The 26,729-nt window shown below is 43.9% G+C and overlaps 1 pseudogene; it reads left to right on the plus strand.

The window, feature by feature from the left end:
• Nucleotides 1-12,907: 12,907 nt before the first annotated feature.
• LOC132207581 (utrophin-like) overlaps nt 12,908-26,729 on the plus strand; it is a 45,063-nt pseudogene continuing 31,241 nt past the window's right edge.

Genomic DNA, 26,729 nt, shown 5'->3' on the forward strand with positions numbered 1-26,729 from the left:
CTGAAATTCCTCCACCCAGCGAATCCATTGTTCCTGGTATTATGGCAGGGTGTGGGAATGTCCTTAGTCACCTGAGGAGCCTGGTACAACCAGAGAAGCCGGGTTTCAAAACTTTTGAAGAAATAGTAGGAATAGTGGCAGCTGAGAGATGAGCACCAACACAGACTCACAACTGCCATTGGTGTGAAAGAGCACTTCACTCAACAGCAAATTGCTGGTATAAATTAGTCGTATGCAGAAACTGCGGCAATAAAGGGCCCATTGAATGGGTGTGTTTGAGAAAGAAATATGAACAGAGTACAGCAAAAGTACTGAAAGTGAAGAGTTGGAAAAAAATCTACATGGTACAATGACAGCATGGATAATCTGCTAGTTTCACTGGGAGGACCATGGCTGGAAAAAAAATCAAACTCAGTTGGGTTGAACTGAGTTGCTTGTCAGATTCTGAAACTGATTCATTGCAAAATTCTAAAGAAGTGTGCCATTATTTTCATCGGGATCTGGGAGACATGGGGAAGACCTCTGTCGAATTGAAAATCAAGTATGAGAGTCAAGCAAAATGTTGCAAGGCAGGATCAGTGCCTCGTGCAATCAGACTAAAGGTTGAGGCAGAATTAAACCTACTTGACAGGGCTCAGAAAGGATTTCCAATGATGTTGCCAGGGTGGAGGATTTGAGCTATGGGGAGGCTGAATAGACTACTTGGCCTGCAGTTTTGGAGGCTGAGGGGAGAACTTGGAGGTTTATAAAATCATGAGGGTCATGGATAGGATGAGTAGCCAAGGTCTTTTCCTTCAAGTAGTGGAGTCAAAAACTAGACGGCACAGCTTTAAGGTGAGGGGGGAAAGATTTAAAATGAACGTAAGGGGCAACGTTTTCCAAGCAGAGGATGGTGTGTGTAAGGAATGAGCTGCCAGAGGAAGTGGTGGAAGCATGTACAATTAGGATATTTAAAAAGCACTTGGATGGGTACATGAATAGGAAGGGTTTAGAGGATATGGGCCAAATACTGGTAAATGGGATTAGATTAATTTAGGATATTCTGTTCGCGTAGATGAGTTGGACCAAAGTGCTCTGTTTCGATGCTGTACGCCTCTATGACACTATGACCATAATTGAGTGACACTGGTCAAGATTGGAATCCTTGAATCCAAAAATGATTGGCCCACACCTATCATTCCACTGATAGATGGAGTATACATCTGCGTTGCTTACAAGTTCGCTACTAATCCAGCACTATGTGCTGAGCAGTATGCTTTGCTTGTAATCGATGACCTACTTGTTGGACCAGCTAGAGGTCTGCTTTTCAGTAAGATTGACCTTAGTCAAGTCTATCTCCAGATGAATAGAGATCCTAAGTCACGGGAATACTTGATTATCGTGACACGTAAAGTAGTATTCAAAAACAAGAGATTTCCATTTGAAATCCATCTGTGCTTGGATTATTCTAACATGCCATGGATCAGATTTGAAGTGGATTGAAAGGAGTCCAGTGTTACCAAGACAATATTTTACTCACAGGGAGAACCTAAAAAAGAGCATCCTCACAAGTTAGATTTGAAGAAGTGAGGAAAAATGACTGTGATTTTTTAAAAAAGATTTCCATACAATACTAAGGCCATATCATTGATGCCATGGGATTATACAAGTCCCCTTCAAAAGTAAAAACTGAAGTTCACTGTGGGATGCTGTAAATCAGACACTTAGGAGAGAATGCTGAAGGATTTTAGATTACCCTTGCCAAATGAGTTGACAACAAACAGTCCTTATGTAGACATTTTCTACTTTGAGCAAGTAGGGAACACTCTGGCAACGGTAGGACAAATTAAGAGAGACAGTCAAAATAACCCACGACTACGTGAGTGGTGGGTGTGGTACTGCAAATGGAGCAACCGGAACTGAAACCACATGTCATGTGGAAGCTAGAACTATCTATACAAGGAGGAGGTCTCCTGTGGGGAATGAGGGTCATCACTCTACCACAGCTAAGGAAACGCACGTTAAAGGTCAGGATCGGGATTCCCAGAAGGTATGTTGCCTCCCTGGTGCCAGGGTCCGGGACGTCTCCGATCGGGTGTATAAGGTTCTAAAAGGGGAGGGCGAACAGCGAGAAATCGTGTTACATATTGGGATTAATGATATAGCCAGAAAAAGGATTGAGGATATAAAAAGTGATTTCAGGGAGTTAGGATGGAAGCTGCAAAGCAGGACGAACAGAGTAGTGTTCTCTGGTTTACTACCGGTGCCACGAGATAGCGAGGCGAGGAACAGGGAGCGGGCGCAGCTTAACACGTGGCTGCGCAGCTGGTGTAGGAGGAAGGGCTCCAGATATGTAGACAATTGGGATGCCTTCTGGGGAAGGTGGGACCTGTACAAGATGGACGGGTTGCATCTGAACTGGAAGGGGACCAATGTCCTGGGTGGAAGGTTTGCTCGAGTAGTTTGAGAGGGTTTAAACTAGTATGGCAGGTGGGTGGGAACCTGACCTGTATACCGGAGGTGAGAGTTGATGCAGGTGAGGCAGTAGCAAGAGGTAGACCAGCTAGTGGGAAGGATTTTCCCGGGAAGAAACCAAGGGATCAGTTAAAGTGTGTTTGCTTTAACTCAAGGAGTATCAGGAATAAAAGTGATGAACTTAGAGCATGGATCAGTACCTGGTGCTATGATGTTGTGGCCATAACAGAGACATGGGTTTCTCATGGGCAGGAACGGTTGCTGGATATTCCAGGGTTTAGAGCATTTAAAAAGAATAGGGAGGGTGGAAAAAGAGGAGGCGGTGTAGCACTACTAATCAGAGAGGGCATCACAGCTACAGAAGCTTCCATTGTCGAGGAAGATCTGCCTACCGAGTCAGTGTGGGTGGAAATTGGGAACAGCAAGGGAGTAGTCACCGCGTTAGGGGTTTACTACAGGCCCCCCAGTAGCAGCAGGGAGATTGAAGAAAGCATAGGTCGGCAGATTTTGGTAAAGTGCGGACGTAGTAGGGTTGTTGTAATGGGTGACTTTAACTTTCCCAATATTGATTGGAACCTCCTTCGAGCTTGAGATTTGAATGGTGCTGTTTTTGTAAGGTGTGTTCAGGAGGGTTTCCTAACTCAGTACGTTGACAGGCCGACGAGGGGAGAGGCCATTCTAGACTTGGTGCTCGGAAACGAGCCGGGGCAGGTCTCAGATCTTGTGGTGGGAGAGCATTTTGGTGATAGTGACCATAACTGCCTCAGATTGTACATAGCTATGGAGAAGGAGAGGATTAGACAAAATGCGAAGATATTGAATTGGGGAAGAGGAAACTATGATGCGATTAGACATGAGTTGGGAAGCATGGACTGGGAGCAATTGTTCCATGGTAAGGGCACTATAGACATGTGGAGACTGTTTAAGGAACAGTTGTTGTGAGTGATGAGTAAATATGTCCCTCTGAGACAGGCAAGAAGGGGTAAGATTAAGGAACCTTGGATGACGAGAGCTGTGGAGCTTCTCATCAAAAGGAAGAAGGTGGATGCTTTGGAGAGGGTTCAGAGGAGGTTGACCAGGATGCCGCCTGGACTGGAGGGCTTATCTTATAAAGAGAGATTGACTGAGCTCGGACTCTTTTCATTGGAGAAAAGGAGGAGGAGAGGGGACCTAACTGAGGTTTACAAGATAATGAGAGGCATAGATAGAGTTGATAGCCAGAGACTATTTCCCAGGGCAGAAATGGCTGACACGAGGGGTCATAGTTTTAAGCTGGTTGGAGGAAAGTATAGAGGGGATGTCAGAGGCGGGTTCTTTACACAGAGAGTTGTGAGAGCACGGAATGCGTTGCCAGCAGCAGTTGTGGAAGCAAGTCATTGGGTTCATTTAAGAGACTGCTGGACATGCATATGGTCACAGAAATTTGAGGGTGCTTACATGAGGATCAATGGTTGGCACAACATCGTGGGCTGAAGGGCCTGTTCTGTGCTGTACTGTTCTATGTTCTCTGTAGCTTACATAAGGTGGATGAAGCTAGGGTCAAGCTCAGTTCTAGAGGATTACAGGCAGGCGAGGAAAGAGCTCAAAAATGGTCTGAGGAGAGCCAGGAGGGGGCACGAGAAAGGCTTGGCAGAACGGATTAGGGAGAACACAAAGGCATTTTACACTTAGGTGAGGAATAAGAGAATGGTCAAAGAAAGAGTCGGGCCGATCAGGGATAGCATAGGGAACTTGTGTGTGTGGAGTCTGAGGTGGTAGGGGAAGCCCTAAATGAGTTTTTTGCTTTTGTCTTTACGAAAGAAACGAACTTTGTAGTGAATGAAACCTTTGAAGAGCAGGTGTGCATGCTGGAATGGATAGAGATAGAGGAAGCTGACGTGCTGAAAGTTTTGTCAAACTTTAAGATTGACAAGTTGCCAGGCCTGGACCAGATTTGTCCCCGGCTGCTTTGGGAAACGAGAAATGCAATTGCTTCGCCACTCGCGAAGATCTTTGCATCCTCGCTCTCCACTGGAGTCTGACCTGAGGACTGGAGAGAGGCAAATGTAATTCCTCTCTTCAAGAAAGGAAATAGGGAAATCCCCGGCAGTTACAGACCAGTAAGTCTCACGCCTGTCGTCTGCAAGGTGTTCGAAAGGATTCTGATGGATAGGATTTCTGACCATCTGGAAGAGCATGGCTTGATTAAATGCAGTCAACACGGCTTTGTGAGGGGCAGGTCATGCCTCACAAACCTTATCGAGTTCTTTGAGGATGTGACTAGAAAAGTTGATGAGGGTCGAGCTGTGGATGTCGTGCATATGGACTTCAGCAAGGCATTTGATAAGGTTCCCCATGAGGGGTCATAATTTTAAGCTGGTTGGAAGAAAGTATAGAGGGGATGTCAGAGGCGGGTTTTTTACACAGCGAGTTGTGAGAGCATGGAATGCGTTGCCAGCAGCAGTTGTGGAAGCAAGGTGATTGGAGACATTTAAGAGACTGCTGGACATGCATATGGTCACAGAAATTTGAGGGTGCTTACATGAGGATCAATGGTTGGCACAACATTGTGGGCTGAAGGGCCTGTTCTGTGCTGTACTGTTCTATGTTCTATGTTCTATGTAATGAGAAGGGAATCATTGCCAATCTAGCTGTGCAAGATTTCTTGGAGATGAGTGACCATAACATGATAGAATTTTTTAAATCAGGATGGAGAGTGAGAGAGTTGATTTTGAGACCAGGATGCTGTATCTTAATCATGAAAGCTGAAGATATGAGGCATGAAGTTAGCCTTGATAGATAGGAAAGAGTTGCTTCAAGGGATGTCAGTGGATAGGCAATGGCAAACATTTAAGGAACACGTCGGGGGACTGCAACAACTGTTTAATCCTGTCTGGCATTAAAGCAAAATGGGTAAGAGGGCCAATCCATGACTTAACAAAGGAAATTAGCGATAGAATCTGATCCAAGTAAACGACATTTGAGGATTGGCAGCAATTTCGAATTTAGCAAAGAAGGACCAAGGGATTGATTAAGAAGGAGTAAATGCAGTCCAAATGTAAGCATACAGGGAACATAAAGACTGACACAAAGAGTTTCTATAGACACGTGAAGAGAAAGCGACTGCTAAAGACAAATGTTAGGAAGGGCGTTGACCAGTCAAGGGAAGACGGACAGGTCAAGGAGGCATGGATGAGGCTTGTAGGTAGGAGGTGGGGTGGGGGTTAGGGTGTAACTCTAACCCTAACCCAAACTCTCAGTCTAATCCCCACTCCACCTCCTACCTACCAGCGTAATCCCCGCCTCCTTGACCTGTCTGCCTTCCCTTGACTGACGAACCCCCATCTTAACTCCTCACCAACACTCACTTTTACTGGCTCCATCGCTGACTCTTTGATCTGTCTGTTTCCTCTCCACCTACCTTCTACTCTATCCATCTTCTATCCATCTCCCCTTCTCGCTTTATTTATTTCAGAATCCCCTTCCCCTCTCCCATTTCTGAAGAAGGGCCCAAACCTGAAACGCCATCTTTCCTGCTCCTCTGATACCGCTTGGCCAGCTGTGTTCATCCAGCTCCACACCTTGTTATCTCAGATTCTCCAGCATTGGCAGTTCCTACCATCTCTGAAATGGTATGTTGGCCTTCATTCCGAGAGGTTTTGAGTACAGGAGCCAGAATGTGTTTTTGCAGTTGCACAGCGCCTTAGTGAAGCCGCACCTAGAATATAGTGTGTGCAGTTTTGTGCTCCCTTTCTGCAGAAGGATGCTGTTACTCTCTTAGTTTATCAGTGCACCGAATGTTTATCAGGCTGATTCGGGGGATGGCAGATCTGATGTATGATCAGAAATTGACTCGGTTAGGATTGTTTTCGCTGGAATTCAAATGAATGAGGTGGATCACACAGAGACTTATAAAATTCGAACAGGACTGGACAGGATAGATGCAGTTCCCAGTGGTGGGTGTGTCCAGAACCAGGGGTCACAGTATGATGATTCAGGATAGACGATTTAGGATGCTTGTGAGGAGGTATTTCTTGACCCAAGGAATGGTGAGCCCGTGGAAATCATTACCAAAGGAAGCAATTGATGGTAAAACATTGAACGTATTCAAGACATGGCTAGATATAACACTTGGGGTGAATGGGATCAAAGGTTATGGAGAGAAAGCAGGATTAGGCGATTGAGTTGGATGATCAGTCATGATCAGAAGGAATGGTGGAGCAGACTCGGAGAGCCAATTGGCCTCCTCCCTGCTCCTATCTTCCATGTTTACAATAGCCACTCTCTGAAATGCAAAGCTTGAGCAATTGTGCAACTTTGAGCTGGGTGCTGGGAGTTTGGTCAGTAACGAAGTTAGGTAAGGCTCGGCAGGACAGCGCTTGTTGCTGTTTCTAACATTTTCACCCTGTAGGACTTGGTCCTTGTTGTGCTTCAATGGAAGAAGTTAGCTAATTGGAGATATCTGCAAGTTGTTAAGGTTCCAATGGTTTAAAGTGATTTGGGGAAGTGTGGTATTGTTCATAAAGTACATCATGAAGATAAATAAGATAAAAGAGAAAAGAATGACGAGAGTAAGATGAGGGCCAATCAACCATAATAGTGGGAAGATGTGTGTGGAGTCAGAGGAGATAGGGGAAGCACGAAATGAATATTTTTCAACAGTATTCACTCTAGAAAACGACAATGTTGTCGAGGAGAATACTGAGATACAGGCTACTAGAGTAGGTGGGATTGAGGTTCACAAGGAAGAGGTATTAGAAATCCTACAGAGGGTGAAGATAGATAAGTCCCCTGGGCCGGATGGGATTTATCCTAGGATCCTCTGGGAAGCCAGGGAGGAGATTGCCGAGCCGTTGCCATTGATCTTTAACTCGTCATTGTCTACAGGAATAGTGCCACATGATTGGAGGATTGCAAATGTGGTTCCCCTGTTCAAGAAAGGGAGTAGAGACAACCCTGGTAATTATAGACCAGTGAGCCTTACTTCAGTTGTTGGTAAAGTGTTGGAAAAGGTTATAAGGGATAGGATTTATAATAATCTGGAAAGGAATAAACTGATTAGGGATAGTCAGCACGGTTTTGTGAAGGGAAGTTCGTGCCTCACAAACCTTATTGAGTTCTTTGAGAAGGTGACCAAACAGGTAGATGAGAGTAAACCGGTTGATGTGGTGTATATGGATTTCAGCAAGGCATTCGATAAGGTTCCCCACAGGAGGCTCTTGTACAAAATGCGGAGGAATGGAATCATGGGAGACATAGCAGTTTGGATCGGAAATTGGCTTGCTGAAAGAAGACAGAGGGTGGGAGTTGATGGGAAATGTTCATCCTGAAGACCAGTTACTAGTGGTGTACCACAAGGGTCGGTGTTGGGTCCACTGCTGTTTGTCATTTTTTTTAAATGACCTGGATGAGGGCGTAGAAGGATGGGTTCGTAAATTTGCAGACAACACTAAGGTCGGTGGAGTTGTGGATAGTGTCGAATGTTGCTGTAGTTTGCAGAGAGACATAGATAGGCTGCAGAGCTGAGCTGAGAGGTGGCAAATGGAGTTTAATGCAGACAAGTGTGAGGTGATGCACTTTCGTCGGAGTAACCAGAAGGCAAAGTACTGGGCTAAAGGTAAGATTCTTAGTAGTGTAGATGAGCAGAGAGATCTCGGTGTCCATGTACACAGATCCTTGAAAGTTGCCACCCAGGTTGACAGGGCTGTTAAGAAGGCATACAGTGTTTTAGCTTTTATTGATAGAGGGATCAAGTTCCGGAACCAAGATGGCATGCTGCAGCTGGACAAAACTCTGGTGTGGCTGCACTTGGAGTACTGCGTACAGTTCTGGTCACTGCATTACAGGAAGGACGTGGAAGCTTTGGAAAGGGTGCAGAGGAGATTTACTAGGATGTTGCCTGGTATGGAGGGAAGGTCTTACGAGGAAAGGCTGAGGGACTTGAGGCTGTTTTTCTTAGAGACAAGAAGGTTGAGAGGTGACTTAATTGAGACATATAAGATAATCAGAGGGTTAGATAGGGTGGCTATGAGAGCCTTTTCCCTGGGATGGTGACGGCGAGCACGAGGGGGCATAGCTTTAAATTGAGGGGTGAAAGATAGAGGACAGATGTCAGAGGTAGTTTGTTTTCTCAGAGAGTATTGAGGGAATGAAACGCTTTGCCTGCAACTGTAGTAGATTCGCCAACTTTAGGTACATGTAAGTCGTCATTGGATAAGCATATGGACGTACATGGAATAGTGTCGGTTAGATGGGCTTCAGATCAGTATGACAGGTCGGCACAACATCGAGGGCCAAGGGCCTGTACTGTGCTGTTATGTTCTATGTTCTATAAACAATTGCACCTCCCAGTCGCAAACCATTTTAACTCCCCCTCCCATTCTTTTGACGACCTGTCCATCATGGGCTTCCTGCAGTGCCACAATGATGCCACCCGAAGGTTGCAGGAACAGCAACTCATATTCCGCTTTGGAACCCTGCAGCCCAATGGTATGAATGTGGGCTTCATAAGTTTTAAAATCTCCCCCTCCCCCACTGCATCCCAAAACCTGCCCAGCTCGTCTCCTCCCCCAACTGCATCCCAAATCCAGCCCAGCTCATCCCCGCCTCCCTAACCTGTTCTTCCTCTCACCTAACCCCTCCTCCCACCTCAAGCCGCACCTCCATTTCCGACCTACTATCTCATCCCGCCTCCATGACCTGTCTGTCCTCCCCGGACTGACCTATCCCCTCTCCACCTCCCCACCTACACTCTCTTCTCTACCTATCTTCTCCTCTATCCATCTTCAGTCCGCCTCCCCGTCTCTCCCTATTTATTTCAGAACCCTCTCCCCATCCCCGTCTCTGATGAAGGGTCTCGGCCCAAAACTTCAGCTTTTGTGCTCCTGAGATGCTACTTGGCCTGTTGTGTTCGTCCAGCTTCACACTTTGTTGTCTTGGATTCTCCAGCATCTGCAGTTCCCATTATCTCTCCCTTCAGCCCAACTGCCTATTTTCTGTTCTTTGACCAATTCTGAAAACATGCTAATATACTATCCCAAAATTATGTGTTTTTTCTTATATTAGGTAAACTTCGGGCGATATTTTTTCAAGTGCCATTTTAAAATCGAAACACAATACATCTACTGGTTCTGTTTTATCTGTCCTGTCTGTTACTTACTCAAAGAATTTTTTAAAAATTGCCAGGCACAATTTCCCCACCATGAAGCTATGCTGACTTTGCTTGATTATATTATCTGCTTCCACTGTTATGGACTCGATCAAATCCCCACACATAGGTATCAAGGAGACAACATAGACTCAAACTTTTATTTAAAGACAATTCTAAGGTGCTGTGTTCCAGATGTAAATCGATTGGGCACGCCACTCAGCTTTAAGCAAAACCACTTTCCCCCCAATTAAAATGCAAGCAAAAGAAAGAAGAATTAAGATTAGTTTAACTCTACTGGAAAACTTAATTGAATAATATATTACTTAACTACCAAACAACAACTGTTCCAATATAATAATATCCCACAAACACATCTTGGCAAAGGCAAAGTCAGTAAAACAGATTGTCTCACATGATTCTGGTAGCAGAAAGAGAACCCCTGCTTTTAGCTGTAACACAGAGAGAGAGAGAGAGAGAGAGAGAGAGAGAGAGAGAGATAACAGCTTCCACAGCCAACTTCAAACCTCAACAACTGTCGAAATCTCAACGAAAACCTTGGTTCTGTGGGAGCCTGACATGACCCATTCATACTGAGATAGTAAGAACTGCTGATGCTGGAGAATCTGAGATAACAAGGTGTAGAGCTGGATGAACACAACAGGCCATGCAGCATCAGAGGAGCAGGAAAGCTGATGTCTTGGCTGAGACCCTTCTTTGGAAATTACCCATTCATGCATGCTGCTTTTGTTGTTACAACTTCCAAAAAATAAAACCCCAAGGCCTCACGAGTTGTTTATTGGTTTAGAGAAGAACACAAGCCAGGACAAAATACACCTCTTAAAGCCATAGTATTGCCAGACCACATGACCTGCTGTTGCAGCTTTTACAACAGACTGCAATATTTTCCCAATGAGAGGTTGCCTATTTTTTGTCATCCTTCCTTTTCATATCAAGTTGTTACATTGGCAGTATTCCCATCTACTGCTTGAAATGTTCCAGATTCCCGGGATATTTGGAAGATGACTGTCAGTACATCCAGTATCTCTGTGGCGACATCTTTTAATATCCTAGTGCAGAGTACATCAGGTCCAGGATACCTCTCGACCTTTAGCCCCATTAGTTTCCCGAGCACCTTTTCTCTGGTGATATTTCCTGTCTGCTTTTTGCTCTTTGTTCACTAAATATTTTTGAGATGGTATTTGTGCCTTTTGCTGTGAAGACTGACATAAAGTATTTATTTGTCTCATTTGCCATTTCCTGATTCCCCATTATTATTTTTGCAGCCTTCATTCTTTAAGGGATCTGCGTTCACTTTGACCTCTTCCTTCATTTGTTCAAATAAGCTCTTATTGTCTGTTTCTTTTCTTTTTCTCAGCTTTGAAATCTTTCCTTATTTCTGGTTTCCCACTCACCTTGGGCACTGACTGTTGAATTGGCAGAACATTGGAGAGAATGCTGAGGATATGGAAGTTTTGGTCTGATAAATAGTACTCGACATGGTGCTGTTGCCCCAGCTCCTGCTCAGGTCTCTCCCAGTTGAAATGCCAAATAGGAGCCTGCCCATGCTCTTCACATCTGCCCTGCAGCATTAAATGGCTGGAGACAGGACATCAGGCACCCTCTTGGATGGAAATTCTACCTTGTCAAACTCCTGGCCACTTAGAGCTCAGAAGAGTCTGAAGTTGCTGATGGCTGGAGGGCGGGTCCCCGACGAGAGGTACGGAGTGGTCGAGGGTTGTTAGGGGTTGTTGAAAGGTTGGATGAGAGTTTAAGGGTGTGAAGTGCCTAGGATCAGGCCAAGGGGCCTGCGAATGTGGTTCCCCTTCCAACTCACGTTTTCTAGGTTGGATTATGCATCTAAAGCTGAATGTCTTTCTGATTGACATCTATCTCCTTAGGCAATAGAGGGGATCTCTTAAATTGCCATCAATTGGTCTCAGCAGGCCAAAGGATAGGCAGGCTGCTTGACAGTTCCCCAGAACTTCCACACATATACACACAGTGCCCTCCAGATTTTATGTGTTTCTTCCCACCTTCGTATCTGTGGGATGGGGCTGTATAATCGAGCTCATGCAGTGCTAAAACAAAGAAGTTATCCTGAACCTTGAAATAGGACTGGAATGATGCAGCCAAATCTGGTGACTAAACTTCAAGGGTAATAATTTTGGTAGTATTGAATAATAATGATGAAATTTACCCAACGTATTTTAGGAATGTGACATTTTATCAACAAATTTAGCTCATGCTATTTTCATTGGAGTACAGGGGATTAATAAGTAGTTAATGAAACATAAAGGATTATGATCAGTTGGGGTAAAATAAACGTGGAAAGGCTGTGTTCCCATGGCTGATGGATGATGTTACAAGGAGAAGGGAATGCATTCATGTTTTGGGGAAAAGATGTAGGGGTTGTAAAGAGGAATTTTTTTGAAGCAGTCAATGTTCATGGGCCAGGATCTTGCTGCCTGTGGAAGGGTTAGAAGCCGAGAAAATCAATGATTTCAGTCACATGAATGCATATCTCTGGGCGCTTCATTCCTCACATTGCCATTAGATTTTATTTATGGAGGTTCTGTTATATTTCGAGTGGTTCGACTGGCATTTGATGTTTTGATGAAGTTTGCCAGATTTTGTTGGCATCATGTGAACTAACATTGAAGTGATACTTGGTTAACTACTAATTGTTTTTGGTAGACACTGTAGAACATACCATATGTATGACAAAATAGCAAAATTACAAGAGAAATCTCGTTCAAAACCTAGGTAACAGAGCACCTTTTTAGAATTAACAAGAATGTGTGATTAACACACTTAATAGCTGTGGCATAGTGTGATTTAAAAGAATGCTGATTACCAGAAGTGAAATATGGGTTGTAAGGTCCACTATTTTAAACGGGTAAAGAGCCAATTAGATTGTACTTTGGATTTGGATGTCGTGAGAATGAACATCGGTTGAAAGAGATGGATGTTTGAGGTTAAATTGTTGTGAATCCTGCTTCATAAATATAAAGGAGGGCTTCATGACATAGAAAGCTACTGTTCCTCCACCATTGTTCTGCAGAAATTACTGAACCAAACAACAGAATATGACCAGCATCACTGACGGTTCCCTCGTTAGATTTGACATATTGCATTTGAGAAGGAAATGGCCTGTTTCCATCATTCCAGAGTACTTTTGTGAATCCTTGTATTTATTTCGAGGCCAAATAAAGGAATTAATTTTATTTAATAGCTCCAATAAGTTAAAACTGTAATTGAAGTTAGTTTTCTTCCTCCTTTGTAGTGGATCTGTTGGAGTTGCACACAGCACAATGCGTCTTGGATCAACACAAATTGACACAAAACGAGCAACGTCGAAATGTGACTGAAGTAATCAACTGTTTGACGACCATTTATGATGGTTTGGAACAAAATCACTTGGTCAATGTGTCACTCTGTGTCAACATGTGTCTGAACTGGCTGCTGAGCGTCTTTGATACGTATCTATGATTTACACTTTAATGTAGTATGTTTAGATTGTCCTAAGGTGCATGAAACTGCATGCGACGTATTGGATTTTGATATGTACATGATCAGTTAAGTAAATGTGAAGATTGTTGACTGATTAAAATCAATCCGAGTATTGATGACATAAGGTTTCAGTATGTTCTAATTTCATTTTAGTTCAACAGAGAAAATAGTTGAAAGTTTGAGCGACTTTTGTTTTAAATCATAAAATTGAAAGTGATATACTTTTGATTCCATTTGGTCAGACCTGTACAGGATCATGTAGACGTCTTGACACTCTGATTGTAATGCTCTTCACGGTGACAAATGTTAGTGCTGGAGAAAGATGTGTATAAAGTACACAATATGAACATCATCCAGTTAATGTCAAGGAATAAATGGCTTTGTGAGGGGCAGGTCATGCCTCACAAACCTTATCGAGTTCTTTGAGGATGTGACTAGAAAGGTTGATGAGGGTCGAGCTGTGGATGTCATGTATATGGACTTCAGCAAGGCATTTGATAAGGTTCCCCATGGTAGGCTCATTCAGAAGGTCAGGAGGAATGGGATACAGGGGAACTTAGCTGTCTGGATACAGAATTGGCTGGCCAACAGAAGACAGCGAGTGGTAGTAGAAGGAAAATATTCTGCCTGGAAGTCAGTGGTGAGTGGTGTTCCACAGGGCTCTTGGTCCTTGGGCCTCTACTGTTTGTAATTTTTATTAATGACTTGGATGAGGGGATTGAAGCATGGGTCAGCAAGTTTGCAGATGACACGAAGCAAGGAGGTGTCGTTGACAGTATAGAGGGCTGTTGTTGGCTGCAGCGGGACATTGACAGGATGCAGAGATGGGCTGAGAGGTGGCAAATGGAGTTCAACCTGGATAAATGCGAGGTGATGCATTTTGGAAGGTCGAATTTGAAAGCTGAGTACAGGATTAAGGATAGGATTCTTGGCAGTGTGGAGGAACAGAGGGATCTTGGTGTGCATATACATAGATCCCTTAAAATGGCCACCCAAGTGGACAGGGTTGTCAAGAAAGCATATGGTGTATTGGCTTTCATTAACAGGGGGATTGAGTTTAAGAGTCGTGAGATCTTGTTGCAGCTCTGTAAAACTTTGGTTAGACCGCACTTGGAGTAATGCGCCCAGTTCTGGTCGCCCTATTATAGGAAAGATGTGGATGCTTTGGAGAGGGTTCAGAGGAGGTTTACCAGGATGCTGCCTGGATTGGAGGGCTTATCTTATGAAGAGAGGTTGACTGAGCTCGGACTCTTTTCATTGGAGAAAAGGAGGAGGAGAGGGGACCTAATTGAGGTATACAAGATAATGAGCGGCATAGATAGAGTTGATAGCCAGAGACTATTTCCTAGGGCAGAAAAGGCTAACATGAGGGGTCATAGTTTTAAGCTGGTCGGAGGAAAGTACAGAGGGGATGTCAGAGGCGGGTTCTTTACACAGAGAGTTGAGAGAGCATGGAATGCGGTGCCAGCAGCAGTTGTGGAAGCAAGGTCATTGGGGTCATTTAAGAGACTACTGGACATGCATATGGTCACAGAAATTTGAGGGTGCTCACATGAGGATCAATGGTCGGCACAACATCGTGGGCTGAAGGGCCTGTTCTGTGCTGTACTGTTCTATGTTCTATGTTCTATGTTCTAACTGTGTCATTGTGGTATTTTCCAGACTAATTGTCCTTCAGCTTATCTCAGTCAGATTGTTTACTAAACTCCATTTAGGAATAATGTTATGCACTTCACTTGGAAATGTATGAGGACTGTGACAGTATATTGGGGAATCCTTGCAAGCGGAGAGAATTTTATTTTCTTTCAGTCCGGGCTGGATCTCATTCTAGGACTTGGAGATGAAAGTCCGGGGTTAAACTTTCAGTGTCCTTCTATACACCCCTAATCACCTCCAATATTTCATTTATATTAAATTGAGCTTCGTCTGCATGAGATGTGTTCCAATATTATATCATTATTGTGACTGTCAATTTTGACATTGTTCATTAGGTGCGTACCCTTCATATTGATTGCAGCTCAAGGTCCTTCTGGATGTCAAAACCAAAATGTTGCATTTTCCAGTAAAATTGCAGACATTGAGCGGAAATTCACACTAGGGAGTACTGAAAGGCATGAATTATTTCTCAGTACCACCCTCATTAATACTTTTTCTACCTGCCAGACAGAAACTAGACTCTCAGAATTACCGAAATGAAATTCTGAGTGGGTGTGTGGTGCTTGCACTTTGCTCAATGCTCCTCTGGACCTCCAACTTGGGTAGTAGTCACCAGTATCTGCAGCCACACCCTTCAGTAGCACCCCATCTCCACAGTTTTGACATGTGGCATGTTCCAGCCTCAGCACATCTCACATCTGCTTTCAGTACTCTTCTGTACTTCATTGCTGCATTTTGGATTGCAGCAGCCCCCCTCATTGCAGTGCTACTGCCAGGGCACTTTTATATGCAGGAACAGGCACCCATTCGTGTATTGGGCCACGTTACACATCAGGACACCTTGCTTGAGCTCTCCACTCTCATTTTGTCCCTGCATGAATGCTAACAGCTCCTCTGCCTTGTCTTCATTTGCCTTGTCTTTTTACGGGTTGCCCCCTCCGCCACACCTCACAGACTCATAATGCTAGTATATTGATTAACCTTTTGGCATCGAGACAAAGCCAGACAGCTTGTCATGTTTGTCAGCAGTCATCAATCAAAGGAGTGGGTGTGTTGCCGTTCAGCACCGTGATATGTTGATCTCACACCTGCAGCATGTGCCAGCTGCAGAAGCACAGAACGCGTTGCATTGTCTCCAACCTCATGGTCATGCTTCAGGTTCCGAGGGGAATGGTCTCCAGTCAAGGGAGGCAGTTTCAGGCAGCAGATCTAGGTAACTCCAGGGCATTGTCTGATATCACTCGAGGGGCTTGGATGCAATCAGTTGGCTGCTCAGGATGACCATCGTCAGGACACTGTCCTCATAGGTTGTGGGAAGTCGAACGTTAGACACCTCACTACCTGTGTTGGCTCTTTCTGCCCTACTGTGGGCTGTTTTTCCTGGATGAAACAAAGGGAGGGATTGAGTGAGATGAAATGAGCTGGTGCATTTGTTAGTGCTCATGTATGTTTGGGAAGGGAGGTGAGGTCTCCTGGGTGAGAGCAAGAGGCACAGAGACATAGAGGATTAATAGCCTTGGGCCCTCAAGTAGGCGAGAGCAAGTGAAGACAGACATTGAATGCTTTGGTGAGAATGGTATTACATGAGCTGTGCTGAAGGGTGGTGCAGAATTAGAGAGAGGGTGAATGTGAGGTAGCACAGAACAATGAGGCTCTTCTTCTGTTGGAGCAGGGGTCACTGATCTTGCAGCACTGCTGGATGGTTCTTTTGGTGGTTGAGCCTGCGTTGGCACTGGACAGCCTTGGATCAGTCTGGCCGAGTCTTGTGTCGTGGCCTCCTGTGCTTGTCCTTGGGAAAGAGGACAGTTCTGCACTGCACCAATCCATCCACCAGGACCTCCAGGTCCCTAACTGTAAAGTAAGGTGCTAATTTCCCCTTTCCTGCCCTGTCTGGGACAAATGCTATGAACGGTACGAGGCAGTTCTGGATTCTGAGCAATTTACTGGTCCACAATAGCCTTCAAACATGGCACGAGTGCCAGTAATACCGGGATGGTCCAGTTACTTTGAGTGGAGAACTAACTAGCGTCGGTTGAGAGAGGCACAACAGGAGCATTGTTGCCAGTTATTGAATAGGTTTGCAACAACAGAGTGAGAAAATTTCTTCGGTCTTTTGGAGAGATACTGTCCTTGCAGTGCAATAAAAATGACACTGAACTGATTCATTCCAGTGTTTTAGACCTGATGATTTAAGAACAGAATTAGATCATTCAGCCCATCGAGTGGGATCTATCATTCTCAATCCCATTCTCCTTTGTCCATACTAAGCAAGAACATATCTATCTATGCCTGAAATCAACTCTGACTTGGCCTCCACAGCTTTCTACATCAATGAGTTCCACAGGTTCGCAACTTTCTGACTGAATAAATTCCTCCTCATCTCCATCCTGAAGGGTGGTCCCTTTGACTCTGAGGCTGTGCCCTCAGGTCCTAGTCTCTCCGACTCGTGGAAACAACATCTCTGTGTGCACTCTATCCAGGCCTGACTGACCTTCAGTGTGACCCCCTTCGTCCTTCTAAACTCCGTCGAGTACAGACCCAGAGTTCTCAGCCACTCCTCACATGACAGTCCCTTCATCCCCAGGATTATGTTTGAGAACCTCTGCTAGACCCTGACAAAGGCCCGCACATCCTTCCTTAGATAGATGGCCAAAAACTGCTCTTAATATTCCAAATGCAATATGACCAGAGCCTTACACAGCCTCAGCAATACGTCTCTGCTCTTGTATTTTTGCCATCTTGAAATGAATGCTGACATTGCATTTGCTTTCCCAACTGCCAACTGAACCTGCATGTTAAAAGAATCCTGAACTGGGGCATCTTTGTGCTTCAGATTTCTGAAGCCTTTCCCCATTTAGAAAATAGTCTATGCCTGTAATGCCACTTCTCGAAAGACTCTCTGTGACCTCCCAACCCCCTCAACACTGCCTGCCTTTCCACCTATCGAAATGTCATCTGCAACAACCCACTATGGACAACAATACCATCAGTTCCTTTGTCCAGATTGTTAATGTATAATGTGAATGGCTGTAGTCTGAACTCTGATGACTGTGGAACTCCTCTAGTTGCTGGCTGCCATCCTGAAAAAGACCCTTTTATTGCCACTCTGTGCATTCCGCCAGTTAGCCAATTCTCTGTCCGTGGCAGTACCTACTCCCGAACACCATAAGCTCATTTTTTTAAATTTTGAAGCCTCCTGTGTGGGACCTTCTCAAAGGCTTTCTGGAAATCCAAACAGATAAAGTTCAATGGTTCTCTTTTGTTTTAACTCACTGGTTACATTCTCAAAGAATCTAACAGAGACCTTCCCTTGACAAAGTTGTGTTTTCTCAGCCCAATTTAGCATGTATTTCCAAGTATTACCATGTACTTCCAAGTACTCTCCGGCCTCATCCTTAATAATGGACTCTAAAATCTGACCTAATGACCAGCGCCAGGCTAACAGGTCTATAATTTCTTGTCTTTTGCCTCCCTCCATTTTAAACAGGGGCGTTATATTTGCCATTTTGTACTCCTTTGGGACCCACCCTGACTCCAGTAATTCCTGAAAGATCACCAATAACTGCATGGTTTTTTCACTTATCTCCTTCAGAACTCTGGGGGGCAGTCCATCTGGTCCATGTAATTTACCATCTTCTCGGAATTATAGAATTCCTACAGAGCGGAAAGAGGCCATTGGGTCTGCACTTGGAATACTGCGTCCAGTTCTGGGCGCCCTATTATAGGAAAGATGTGGATGCTTTGGAGAGGGTTCAGAGGAGGTTTACCAGGATGCTGCCTGGACTGGAGGGCTTATCTTATGAAGAGAGGTTGACTGAGCTCGGTCTCTTTTCATTGGAGAAAAGGAGGAGGAGAGGGGACCTAATTGAGATATACAAGATAATGAGAGGCATAGATAGAGTTGATAGCCAGAGACTATTTCCCAGGGCAGAAATGGCTAGCACGAGGGGTCATAGTTTTAAGCTGGTTGGTGGAAAGTATCGAGGGGATGTCAGAGGCAGGTTCTTTACGCAGAGAGTTGTGAGAGCATGGAATGCGTTGCCAGCAGCAGTTGTGGAAGCAAGGTCATTGGGGTCATTTAAGAGACTGCTGGACATGTATATGGTCACAGAAATTTGAGGGTGCATACATGAGGATCAATGGTCGGCACAACATTGTGGGCTGAAGGGCCTGTTCTGTGCTGTACTGTTCTGTGTTCTATGTTCTATCTCCGCAAAGAACATCCCACCGAGACCCAGCCCTGTACTGTTTCCCCGCAAGCTCACATTTGCCATGGTTGATCCACCTTGCCTGCACATCTTTGGACTGTGGATGGAAATCAGAGCACCTGGCGGAGACCCGTGCAGACATGGGGAGAATGTACAAATTCCACACAGACCCTTCAGCTTCTCCTTTGAGATGGCCACCACACTCACTTCTGCTTCAGACTCCCTTAAAGTTCTACTACTGGTGCCTTCCAACCTGAAGACTGATGCAAAATACTTGTTCAGTTCCTCTGCCATTTCTTTGTTCCCCAACACTACTTATTTGGCCCCTCTTGAAATTTTCTTTGGATTTTCAGGGGTGTTTTACAATAACAATATCTACTTTATTGTGTTGACAAATGGATTATTTAGATCATCACAGAAACAAAAAGCAAAATTCATCAGTACTCTCAATTAACAATCATATATATATATTAATATCACAATCAATGCATTTCCATCAGGTAAGCACGTAGCTGGAACTTTCTAACCTGGCAGTTTTCACTTTTCATTTCTCAGATTTCACTCTCAGACAGAACAGTTGATGTTGACACACTGTTCATTAAAAATAGCATCCACTGTATTTTTCCCCATGTTGTAGCTCGTGGGCTTGTGTCACCTTAACCCATAGAGTCCATGTTCATTTTCAAGCAAGTTATTACTTTCGTGATTTCAGGTGTTACATTCAGAAGGGTACCATGCTGCAATTCGAGCCTGCAGTTTCCAGAGTAATCCCAATGTGGAAGATTTTGAAAAGTATGTAAGTTTCCCTAATTTACTTGTCTTTTAGATCCAAATTGATGAAGACCACGGTCCAGATTTCTGTTCTTAACAAGAATGCCTATTTATTACAACTGCATTGATTCTAGCTACAGTCAGATATTTACAAACATTGGACACATATCTGTACAAATTAAAACTGTAAGCCCCCTGTTAACTCATCTTCCTGCAGACAAACATCGAGGGGAGAGGGATAAAACATGGATATTATAGGTGTAAAAAAAAGGCTAAGTAAGCTGTTCAGTGGCCCCTGTTCACAGGATTTGCAAAGATGATCTTGAGGATATAAAACAAATGAATAAATATCCCAGAGTGACTTATTATCTATTAAAACATGTGTTGATGATATGGCATTGCTATGATCATAAAATAGAACATTGTCCAATTTCCTATGAGCATTACCGTAGTTTTCATTTGTATTCTCCATGTCGGGAACATACTTAATTAGTACTTTACTGATTAAGTGACCTTTGCTCATCTACAGTGTTCAGTTGCAAACAGCCAATAGTTTATTATTCTAATTTCGTAACTTTGGTTTGGAATTTTGTCATAGGAAATGTATTTCCCCTGTGTACTTGTAGCCAATCCTCCATTGGCAAAGAAACACAACTACAGAAGTTAATAAAAGAAAGAAGTGCATTTATGTAGCTCATTTTATGGTCTCAGGCATAAAAAGTACTTTATAGGCAGCTAAACTACCTTTGAAATGTCGTCACTGATGTAGCATAAGAAAACCTGTTGTATTTAAAATAGTCAGAAGTAAAGAAATATGAAATAATAAAGAAAGAAGAAATAGTAAAATAGATATGAAATTATGAATGTAAAGAAATATAAAATCTTCAGCCCTTTGCGAGTGGAGACATAGAATCAGGAGATGCAGAGTCAGTATGGAGCCTACCAGGGAGGAGGCAATTCTGGATCTGGTGTTGTGCAACGAACCGGATTTGATCAGGGACCTTGAAGTAAAGAAGCCATTAGAGGTAGTGACAATAATATGATAAGTTTTAATCAGCAATTTGAGAGGGAGAAGGGAGAATTGGAAGTGTCAGCATTGTAGTTGAAGAAAGGGAACTATGGAGCGATGAGGGAGGAGCTGGCCAAAGTTCAATGGTTCAATACCGTAGCAGGGATGGCAGTGGAACAACAATGGCAGGTATTTCTGGATATAATGCAAAAGGTGCGGGATCAGTTCATTCCAAAGAAAGATCCGAAGGGGAGGCAGGGGCGGCCGTGGCTGACGAGGGAAGTTAAGGACTCTCTAAAGATAAAAGAGAAGTATAACATAGCAAAGATGAGCGGGATGCCGGAGGACTGGGAAGCTTTTAAAGAGCAACAGAAGATCACTAAAAAGGCAATACGCGGAGAAAAAAATGAGGTACGAAGGAAAACTGACCAAAAATATGAAGGAGGATAGTAAGGATAACAAAGTGTGGAGCTGGATGAACACAGCAGGCCAAGCAGCATCTCAGGAGCACAAAAGCTGACATTTCGGGCCTGGGTGAAGGGTCTAGGCCCGAAACGTCAGCTTTTGTGCTCCTGAGATGCTGCTTGGCCTGCCGTGTTCATCCAGCTCCACATTTTGTTATCTTGGATTCTCCAGCATCTGCAGTTCCAATTATCAAGGAGGATAGTAAAAGGTGTGTGGAAAAAAAAAATGGTTAAGACTAGAATTGGGCCCTTGAAGACAGAAACAAGTGAATTTATTATGGGGATCAAGGAAATGGCAGAAGAGTTGAGTAGGTACTTTGGAACTGTCTTCACTCGGGAAGACACAAGCAATCCCCCAGATGTAATAATGGCTGAAGGACCTAGGGTAATGGATGAATTGAAGGGTATTGATGTTAGGCAAGAAATGGTGTTGGATAGACTGTTGGGTCTGGAGGCTGATAAGTCCCTGGGACCTGATGGTCTGCATCCCAGGGTACTTAAGGAGGTGGCTCTGGAAATCGTGAACGCATTGGTAATCATTTTCCTATGTTCTCTAGATTCAGGATCAGTTCCTGCGGATTGGAGGGTGGCTGATGTTGTCCCACTTTTCAAGAAAGGAGGGAGAGAGAAAACAGGAAATTATAGATCGGTTAGCCGGACGTCAGTGGTGGGAACGATGCTGGAGTGAATTATAAAAGATGAAATTACAACTCATTTGGATAGCCGGAACAGGATAGGTCAGAGTCAGCAGGAATTACGAAGGGGAAATTGTGCCTGACTGATCTTCTGGAATTTTTTGAGGATATAACTGTGAAGATGGACAAGGGAGAGCCAGTGGATGGGGTGGACCAGGACTTTCAGAAAGCCTTTGATAAAGCCCCACAGAGGATATGAGTGAGCAAAATTAGGGCACATGGTATTTGGGGCAAAATACTGACTTGGATTGAAAATTGGCTATCTGACAGGAAGCAGAGAGTAGTGATAAACGGGTCCCTTTCGGAATGGCAGGCGGTGACCAGTGGGCTACCACAAGGTTCAGTGCTGGGACCGCAGCTGTTTACAATATACATTAATGATACAGATGAAGGCACTAAAAGTAATATTAGCAAATTTGCCAATGACACAAAGCTGGGTGGCAGTGTGAAATGTGAGGAGGATGTTATGAGAATACAGGGTGACTTGGACAGGCTAGCTGAGTGGACGGATGCATGGCGGACGCTGTTTCATGTGGATAAATGTGTGGTTATCCATTTTGGTGACAAGAACAGGAAGGCAGATTACTATCTAAATGGAGTCAGGTTAGGTCAAGGGGGAAGTACAACAAGATCTAGGTGTTCTTGTACATAAGTCAATGAAAGCGAGCATGCAGGTACAGCAGGCAGTGAAGAAAGCTAATGGCATGCTGGCCTTCATAACAAGAGGAATTGAGTATAGGAGCAAAGAGGTCCTTCTGCAGCTGTACAGGGACCTGGCTTAGAAGGACGAGAGGGTGTCTGATTGAGACGTATAAGATTGTTAAAGGATTGGATACTCTGGAGGTAGGAAGCATGTTTCCGCTGATGTGTGAGTCCAGAACCAGAGGACACAGTTTAAAAATAAGGGGTAGGGCATTCAGAACAGAGTTGAGGGAAAACTTCTTCACCCAGAGAGCAGTGGATGTATGGAATGCTCTGCCCCAGAAGGCAGTGGAGGCCAAGTCTCTGGATAGTTTCAAGAAAGAGATGGATAGAGCTCTTAAAGACAGTGGAATCGAGGGTTATGGGGATAAGGCAGGGACAGGATACTGATTGTGGATGATCAACCATGATTATAACGAATGGTGGTGCTGGCTCGAAGGGCCGAATGGCCTACTTCTGCACCTGTTGTCTACTGTAAAAGTTAATTGTATAAGAATGATTAAGACGGTCCCATATTTCTGGTGTTGGCAGCTTGTTCAGATAGGGAAAGCAAGGTTGATCTTGATTCTGCTCCTGTTTGTTACACAGAAGCCTCTTCGAGCAACAATTCTTGAATGTTGATGGGACATTGAAACGCAGGTAGATTATCATGATCACTTGTTGAAAATGGATAGCAGCTAGTGGTTCTCTTTCCTCTCAACCAGTGACCAGTAGGCAATGGTCAAACAACACCTAACCCAGAGGTCACAAGCTCCCCTGAGACATGATGTCAGTTGAGTCTCATGAATAACTACCTGCAGATGAGTTATCTGTAGATAAAGCATGGTATTAAATCTCACATATACTGCTCTCAACCATTTTATTCGAAGTGTTTATCACTCGTTGCATCGAAACAGATCACACAAACTGAATTGGCATCTGCACAAATACCAACATACAAGTTCCATATAGTGGCATTTTGTTTGAAGTTGTATTTATAAAATGATCGGGTGAAGTATTAATCTTCACAAATCATATTAAGATGCTACAGAAGTCTATGGAAGTGAGAAATTTGTTTTTTGATTCAATACATGTGTGACAAATGACAATTCAAAGAGATCTTTGTTTCAGCTGGAGTGGGTTGCGGAGTCGGCCTCATTCGGGGCATTTAAGTGACTATTAGACAGGCATATGGATGGTCATATAAGATAGGGGTGGAGTTAGATAGACCTGAGGTTTAGGGTAAAAGTTCGGCACAACATTGTGGGCTGAAGGGCCTGTACTGTTCGATGTTCTATGTACCTTACGCTGTATTCAAATAAGTAAAGTCAGTCAGTGACGTTCTGCAACTTCCTTTTCCAGAAGTATGAGTGGAAGAATCAGAGTGCTTTCTTTGAAAATTGGCTTGACGTGACTCTACAAGGGTCATCTGGAGGAAAAATACAAGTGTCAGTACTAAATCTATCATTGCTGATACACATGTAAACTGTAGATTTAACTGTATGTAAACTTTGTTCAACAAACTAGCACACTCAATAAACTGACAAAAATTATACACCAGATGTTTACTGTATTCTCATCATCTTGTGATGTATGGTGAGGATGCAAGTGAAAAGGCACTCTGCCAGTAAGTTTTAATTGAGGCAAAGTTGCCTCATTACTGAAGTCATTTATGCTGTAAATGAGGGAGAACAGTGATGTGTATATCCCAGATAATAAAATGTGAGGCTGGATGAACACAGCAGGCCCAGCAGCATCTCAGGAGCACAAAAGCTGACGTTTCGGGCCGAGACCCTTCATCTGATGAAGGGTCTAGGCCCAAAACGTCGGCTTTTGTTCTCCTGAGATGCTGCTGGGCCTGCTGTGTTCATCCAGCCTCAGATTTTATTATCTTGGATTCTCCAGCATCTGCAGTTCCCATTATCACTGATACAATGTGTATATCCCATGCATTATGTTCCTATTATTGAGTGTGTGTTTTTTGCGTGTGTGGACCTATTGATCAACTGGAATTTTTGATTATTCAGCTCATTCCTGGTACCGCAGGTGCTGTTTAACAAAAGGTTTGCTGTATTAGTATATTTCTGTATTTAGTCACTGCCACGATGAGTGTTAAGTCATAACTTGGTCTGTGCAGAATGTGCACAGTGCATTCCTGCAAGATAAATGATGCGCTACATATGTATGATGCTATTGTTTCTCAAAGGCACTAACCTTAGCAGCTGTTTTTGTGACCAATGATGTTTTCATCATTCGCACTGGGAAAAAGATTTGGAAGTGCTGTATGACTCTACTGCTCACTTGCAGCAGTGATAACACTGAATGTGAGGTAATGTTTTTGCCCATTTGTTGTCCTGTTGGTCAGCAATGTATCTCACAAACTAATGGGCATATTTCATTGAAAGCTGGTACGTACGGGTATGGTCCAAGGAAGAACTGATTAGTTTTTGACAGATCCAGATTTATTTCTCTATTTTTTAAAGCAACAGTTAAAATTGGTCGGATAGGCAAATGATCATCTTTCTGGAATATTATTGATTGATTTAGAATGTTGTGGATTGTGTCAGCCCTGATAGTAGAATTTGTCATAACTATCAAAATATGAGCAGATTTTTGAGAGCAGATTATCAAATTGGCCTGAAGCTTTCTCAGTGAGATGGAAGCTTTTAAGAAAAGGATTTATTTTATCGGCCTTGCATTTACAAAGAATCAGTCAAGTGGAGAAATGCCTCAAAGAAAAGCTGTGTAATTATAGTCTCATGGATGTTTTTTGCACAGGAGGAGGCCGTGCGGTCTGCAGTTCCTGCACTGCTCAACAAAGATCTGTCTGCATCGAACTCACAGTACATTGCTTTCCGTTTTGATTGTTTGGCTCATAGCCCTGGAGCCTACGGCAACACAAGTGAATATCTAAATACTTAAATATTCAGACACTTTCTGAATCAGCCACACTTTCAGTCAGTGAGCTCAGGACTCCCACCACACTGGGAAAATAGGTTCTCCTCAACTCCCCTCTTAGCTTTCTACCTGTGAACTTCAATCTATGCCCCCTGTGTATTGACATGTCTACGAATGGAAAAAGCAGCTTCCAGTTATCCTTTCTATGCCCTTCAAAATCTTAAACATCTTTACCAGTTCCCCTTGTCTGCTTCAATCTTGGCATCGGTCAGATGGGCAGGTCAGTGGCAGATTGATATAGCCTGAAGAAGGATTAAGATAAGAGAGTACTTAATGTGGCAAAGCCTGTCGTGCCCGATGGAGGTCAGCAACGGCAGTCAGCAGTGAAGTCCACTGGCAAGGATGGGCGGGCCTTAGCCCAGCGCAGGGGAATACGAACCGTCATGGGGGAAGCCTCGGTCAGAGTGTCTGAAAACTCGTGGCTTAAGAAAGGACTGTAATGTTTGACTTTTTAAACTTTTGTTTTTATTTTTCTACTGTTATACTAAGAAGACTGTAGTGCTGAACTTTTTAACGTATTCAATTATTTTTATAACATAGAGCCTGGAACGGTACAGCTCAGTACAGGCCCTTCGGCCCACGATGTTGTCCCGAACTATTACCCTCATCCTAAGGTCTGTCTCACCTCCACCACTACCTTATACTGTCATCCATGTACTTGTCTAATGGCCGATTAAATGCCCCTAATGAGGCCGACTCCACTACCCTCTCCGGCTTTGCGTTCCACTCCCCTACGACTGAGTAAAAAAGGATGGATAAATTTTCTACATTTGCAACTGAAATTTCGTACCGAGGTACTTTGTACCTGAGATGGCACCGTCTGAGGTGGCATTGCACTCCTGTACCCTGTATTGAATATGTGTGATAATAAAACCTAAGTCTAAATCTAATGCATAGCAGGACACTGGGAACCTTAGAGGAGAAAAGGGATCCGAGGGTGCTAGTTCATAAATTCCTGAAGGGGTCAGGTCAGGCTAGTAAGGGTTGTTACAAAGACATATGGGACATCTCCCTTTATCAGATGGTAAGAGTGGGGAGGTCACTTTGTGCTGTTTAAAAGTTTGGTTAGGCCACAGCTGGAGTTGTGTGTGGCATTTTGGTCACCACCCATCAGGAAGGATGTGATTGCACTGGAGGGAATGAAAAGGATGTTGCATATGTTGGAGCATTTTAGCTGTGAAGAAAGGCTGGAAA

The sequence above is a fragment of the Stegostoma tigrinum genome, unplaced genomic scaffold (assembly GCF_030684315.1).
Source record: "Stegostoma tigrinum isolate sSteTig4 unplaced genomic scaffold, sSteTig4.hap1 scaffold_104, whole genome shotgun sequence".
In the NCBI taxonomy this organism is placed as follows: domain Eukaryota; kingdom Metazoa; phylum Chordata; class Chondrichthyes; order Orectolobiformes; family Stegostomatidae; genus Stegostoma; species Stegostoma tigrinum.